At 45.5% G+C, this 6,458-nt stretch overlaps 1 long non-coding RNA gene across 1 annotated transcript; it reads left to right on the top strand.

Moving 5' to 3' along the window:
• The first annotated feature begins 315 nt into the window (after positions 1-315).
• LOC310838532 lies at positions 316-1,227 on the top strand. The gene is made up of 2 exons (XR_014561025.1): positions 316-396; positions 695-1,227. It is a non-coding gene; the product is annotated as an uncharacterized lncRNA (long non-coding RNA).
• The last annotated feature ends 5,231 nt before the right edge of the window (positions 1,228-6,458 follow it).

Below are 6,458 nucleotides of genomic sequence, written 5' to 3' on the forward strand. Positions count from 1 at the left end.
AGGGAAGGGAAGGAGAACATCCTTATTCCTGTAAATTGGCTATGCTGAATAACAAGATCTATAATTGTATAAGAACAAGAACATTATAAAGCTCTGCTGGACCAAGGCAACATTCCATACTTTTCTCAAAGTGGCCAATGAGATGCATAAAGAGAGACTATTTCCATGCTAATTTAATATAGGGTTTGAATATATATGACCTTCCACTACTGCTGACCTTTCAGTTGATGAGTTAAGAGCCTTCTCTCTCCCTCTCTCTCTCTTTCTATCTTCCTTCCTTCCTTCCTTCCTTCCTTCCTTCCTTCCTTCCTTCTTAAGATTAAATTTGCTTCTGAAGTGGGAGGAAAAGTGTTGGAATAAACCCAAGAAACCCTTCACTCTCCACTCAACCTCTAGGTAAAGTAACCTCATGAATCTTGCCTTGTGGTATGTCAGATTTCTCTACCTTACAGTATTATGTCAATTTGACTTAGGCCCATTTTGGATCCACTCCCAATTTTACACTTAGCAAGTATATATTGTAATTAAAAGAGTTGTCCTCAAAGGGCAGCAGACTCTCAACATATGTGCAGCCGGCTGGCTTCAGAAAATCCCAACAGCTGTGAAATAAATGCTATTTCCAGAGTTGTTTAGTGGAGGTCACACAGAGAAGGGAATCTGAGTGAGAGCTGTTTTACATTTCCTTCATCTGCAGGTTTACAAGGTCTTTTGCCTTCCGACTCTACATTTGCCAGCATCAGCCTAGATCCCAAAGAGGGAATTTATCAAAGAAGCATACCAACAAAACAAGCAAGGCAAAACAAAACAAGCTTTATTTTACAAGAGAAATAAACTAGCAGGGTGAGGTCAGTGCTGAATGAAAATGGCAGGAATTATGAAAAGGCGGGCCTAATGAGTTAGCTGAACATAAGGCAGAATGTCGACATATCCCCTGACAGGGACCATTCAGCATCAGCAATTTGAAGCCAGAAGGCCAAATCCAGGTCCCTGAAGATTACCAGCTGTTCCTATAGTCGTCAATTCAAGAACAAGAGAACGTTGTGAAGAAAGTTGTAGCTCTGATAATAGGACTTGCTAGCAAACTTATTTGGGGTAATAGAATATCAGTTCTATGACATTCCTTTGAGTTGCTCTCCCATAAAGTTAGGGAGGTGAATGGGCATAATCCCCAGTACTTCTCTGGAGGAATATCACCCGAACACTTAAAATAAACATAAATGCTGATGAGATTTGCAAGTAAGGCATTTGTATGGAGAGTATGATGATTTTTGTTCACGATAGTTGCATTTGCAAGGACTGGATTGTATGAGCCGTGCAGAGCAAACATAGAGAAACAGAAACAGCAGTGTTTGGAAAAGTGTCAAGAACAGTCATGGAATACAGTTATTGACACATGCACAAAATGGAGGGTGGTGCCCAGAAATCATGTGGCACAGAACAGATGAGGTAACCATCAAAAAGATTTTCCCTGAGCTGTTTGAGACCACATGAAGTGATGAACATCAACAAGTGCTGCTGGGAACACTGGTGGCTATGATGAATTTAAATGCTAAACTCTCCAATGTTGTTCACAGCATCACTGTTTGGAGGAAAAGCAATTTTAACTCAGAGTTTACACATATAAAAGCACTGTGCATGCCTCTGCATCTTGTGGAGAATGGGAATTACAAAGAGTCAAAACTTTCTCCAAGCCTCTGGCTGCATGCACCACACAATGCACAAGCAAGGCAGACCTATATCTGTGCAGACTCCCAGTAAAAACTGCATTTTCCCCTGCCCTCATGAAATAGTGATGCTGTGAACAACATTAGAGAACTTAACATTTTAAATTATACATAAATGTGGCGTTCCAGCTGTGCCTGGAAATAAATGTGGCTAATGTAAATACAGCCACTAATGGGGATTAATGATTTAAAGGTTTCCTTTGGTAAAGAATACTTCACTGGCACTGGGTATGTTTTCAGCTAGGAATTTTCCTCTCCCCTCACGCCTCCCTCTGTCCCACCTCATTCTGTCTTGCTCTCCTCTCCAAGGGATTAGTGTCTCTGTCCTCATCTTGCTAGGAATGAATTCACTCTTTGACGCAGGTCCCCCCCTTCCTGCTCCTTCCATTTCTGTTTCCAAACAGTAAGTCTGCTTTGTACTTCGCTCCTTTCCACCCACCTGATGAATCCACCTCTTTATACCCTGCTCTTTAACTAAAGGAATGTGTACATATTTGGGTATTTGTGTGAGTAGCTTTTGTAGAAGAGCACTTGACTTTAATTTAGGGACGCTGGAGGAAATTGATCTTTGTGAATCAAAATATGCATTTTGAGAGAAAGTATGCATCGAAACACATTTTGAGCTACACATTTTGAGCAAAAAAAAAAAATTCCTTCCAGTAGCACCTTAAGACCAACTAAGTCAGTTCTTGGTATGAGCTTTCGTGTGCATGCACACTTCTTCAGATACACATTTTGAGCAGTTGGGTTTTTAAAAATAGATTAATGCAGAATCTGTGAGTACTGTCCCCTTGGTCATAAACTGGTAAGGGTGGCTAACTCCCCCCCACACACACACTGTAAAGTGCAAAGAGTTGAAGGTGGAAGGGTGCTGCAGTTTCCCACTTCCTCTTTCAGCCCCAATTGCTTTTCATTTCACTTTTAATTTGTATACCACCTTTCTATACTACTATATACAAGACAATTTACAAGCTGGAGGGTGGGAACAGCAAAATAGACAACAAAGAATACACATGTAATAATAATCTGATCCAATACAAAAAAGTCACAATAACTTTATAAAATAAATGTTGTTGTTTAGTTGTTTAGTCGTGTCCGACTCTTCGTGACCCCATGGACCAGAGCACGCCAGGTACTTCTGTCTTCCACTGCCTCCCGCAGTTTGGTCAAACTCATGCTGGTAGCTTCGAGAACACTGTCCAACCTCCCCTTCTCCTTGTGCCCTCCATCTTTCCCAACATCAGGGTCTTTTCCAGGGAGTCTTCTCTTCTCTTCTCATGAGGTGGCCAAAGTATTGGAGCCTCAGCTTCAGGATCTGTCCTTCCAGTGAGCACTCAGGGCTGATTTCCTTCAGAATGGAGAGGTTTGATCTTCTTGCAGTCCATGGGACTCTCAAGAGTCTCCTCCAGCACAATTCAAAAGCATCAATTCTTTGGCGATCAGCCTTCTTTATGGTCCAGCAAATAACTTTGCTTATAAAATTGCTTATAAAATAAATAACTTATATCAAATAAAGCAATTATTCAATCATCCATTTGAATTTCATGGCTCAGATTAATTCTATTGAGTCAACTGTTGCCCTGACCCCTCAGAAAAGCAATGTGTGTGCATGCTCTCTCTTTCTGTCTCTCTGTGAGGAGACTGATCCAGGGAAGAAAGTGACCAGAGGGGCTAAAGCCCACAGCTCTTGCTGAAAAATCCAAACATGTCCATGGACTTTAAAAAGGTTGGCAATCCATGGCCCTGTTAAGGGCCCCAATGAGCATAAGACCACTGCCATATTTCACCCTGGCCCATTTATTTAGATGGGACCATTGTGAACCACAGCCACAGATAACCTATTAGTGGCAGTGCCATTGGTTGGTGACCGCACAGAAAGTAAAGTGGAGGCAGATCACATTGTGCAGTTGCAGCAACCCAACAGCTCCTCCATGGCAATGGCAAAGGACACCAACTGTGATCAGAACTAGGCTAGATCTACACAGCTATTTTTAAAAAATGCTCTGGAGAAAAAACCCATTGTAAATCTTGCAATTGCCATCTGGTGTCACAGTGTTATAACACTTTTGTAATGCTGTATTTTGACTAATGTCTCTGAGTCCCTAGTATCTGTGGCTACTTCCAAGAATTTCCTCAAATTTTGTGTACCACAGGTGCTGCACATTTCACACAGCACGCTAAGCATTGTGGTCAAATAAACTTCATTGCTATAATAATAATAATAATAATTTATTATTTGTACCCCGCCCATCTGGCTAGGTTTCCCCAGCCACTCTGGGCGGCTTCCAACAGAGATAAAAAATACACTAAAATGTCACATATTAAAAACTTCCCTGAACAGGGCTGCCTTCAGATGTCTTCTGAATGTCAGGTAGTTGTCCATCGCCTTGACATCCGATGGGAGGGCATTCCACAGGGCGGGCGCCACCACCGAGAAGGCCCTCTGCCTGGTTCCCTGCAACTTGGCCTCTCGCAGTGAGGGAACCGCCAGAAGGCCCTCGGAGCTGGACCTCAGTGTCCGGGCAGAACGATGGGGGAGGAGACGCTCCTTCAGATATACTGGACCGAGGCCATTTAGGGCTTTAAAGGTCAGCACCAACACTTTGAATTGTGCTCGGAAACGTACTGGGAGCCAATGTAGGTCTTTCAAGACCGGTGTTATATGGTCTCGGCGGCCGCTCCCAGTCACCAGTCTAGCTGCCGCATTCTGGATTAGTTGTAGTTTCCGGGTCACCTTCAAAGGTAGCCCCACGTAGAGCGCATTGCAGTAGTCCAAGCGGGAGATAACCAGAGCATGTACCACTCTGGCGAGACTGTCCGCAGGCAGATAGGGTCTCAGCCTACGTACCAGATGGAGCTGGTAAACAGCTGCCCAGGATACAGATTTGACCTGTGCCTCCATGGACAGCTGTGAGTCCAAAATGACTCCCAGGCTGCGCACCTGGTCCTTCAGGGGCACAGTTACCCCATTCAGGACCAGGGAATCCTCCACACCTGCCCGCCTCCTGTCCCCCCAAAACAGTACTTCTGTCTTGTCAGGATTCAACCTCAATCTGTTAGCCGCCATCCATCCCCCAACCGCTTCCAGACACTCACACAGGACCTTTACCGCCTTCACTGGTTCTGATTTAAAAGAGAGGTAGAGCTGGGTATCATCTGCATACTGATGAACACCCAGCCCAAACCTCCTGATGATCCCTCCCAGCGGCTGCATGTAGATGTTGAAAAGCATGGGGGAGAGGACAGAACCCTGAGGCACCCCACAAGTGAGCGGCCAGGGGTCTGAACACTCATCCCCCACCACCACTTTCTGAACACGGCCCAGGAGGAAGGAGCGGAACCACTGTATGACAGTGCCCCCAGCTCCCAGCCCCTCAAGACGGTCCAGAAGGATGTCATGGTCGATGGTATCAAACGCCGCTGAGAGATCCAGCAGAACTAGGAAACAGCTCTCACCTTTGTCCCTAGCCCGCCGGAGATCATCAACCAGTGCGACCAAGGCAGTTTCAGTCCCATGATGAGGCCTGAATCCCGACTGGAAGGGATCCAAATGGTCCGCTTCTTCCAGGCGTGCCTGGAGTTGTTCAGCAACCACTCGCTCAATCACCTTGCCCAAGAATGGAAGGTTTGAGACTGGGTGATAATTGGCCATCGTGGCCGCATCTAAAGATGGTTTTTTAAGAAGCGGTTTAATAACCGCCTCTTTCAGCGGGTCTGGGAAGGCTCCCTCATGGAGGGAAGCATTCACCACCCCACGAAGCCCATCGCCCAGTCCTTCCCAGCTAGCTTTTATAAGCCAGGATGGGCAAGGATCCAGGAGACAGGTGGTTGGCTTCACTCGTCCAAGCAGCCTGTCCACATCCTCGGAGGTAACAGATTGAAATTGATCCCACACAACTTGACCAGACAGGACTCTAGCACTCTCCCGCCCCGGCCCTGCTCCCACGGTGGAGTCTACTTCTTCCCGAATCTGAGCGATTTTATCTGCAAAAAAAAATGCAAAATCATTGCAGGAGAACATGTGGCCCGTACTGGGCCCCGATGTTACAGGTGGTTCCGCTAAATTGCGAACCACCTGAAAGAGTCTCCTGCTGCTGTTTTCTGCAGATGCAATAGAGGCGGTTGCTGATTCTAGTATTCATCCGGTCAGGACCAGACCCAGAGGCAGGGATAGTCCTCAGACAACGACTAAACCTGCCTCCTCTGTAATGACATGGTCTGGTCTTAGCGTAACTCCTCCTCCTACCCGTGATCACTGAGATCGGTTGTCCCAGTGCATTCCCCCCTGTGAAGCATATCCCAGCCATTTTGTGGGCTGGGGCCCATTCCCCGGCAGCCCTGACCCCTCCCCTTAAGAACAAAATAACCCCTTTAAAAAACAAAAAAAACACAACACAAATAAAACAATATAAACAAAAAACAATAAAAATTACAAAAATTACAAAAACATAAAATCAAACAAATTCCCAGGCCCAATAAACATCCACCGTACCCCCCCACATACAAAAAATTCAAAATAAAAATTTTAAAACATTTTAAAAGCACTCTGCACCCCTCCAGCAGTAACAGCAACTGTTCTAGTGAGGCCCATCAGGCCCTGCCCCAGGCCAGATGGTGAGTGGCAGGAAGGAGCAGGACCCCATACACTCACACAGGAGAGTCCTCCCGGGCAGCAGAGTCCAGCTACTATAAGGGTTTTTTTTTTTCATGTTAAAATAGCGCTGCTGGATCAGA

The sequence above is a fragment of the Podarcis gaigeae genome, assembly GCF_964106915.1.
Source record: "Podarcis gaigeae genome assembly, chromosome: 1".
Taxonomy (NCBI): domain Eukaryota; kingdom Metazoa; phylum Chordata; class Lepidosauria; order Squamata; family Lacertidae; genus Podarcis; species Podarcis gaigeae.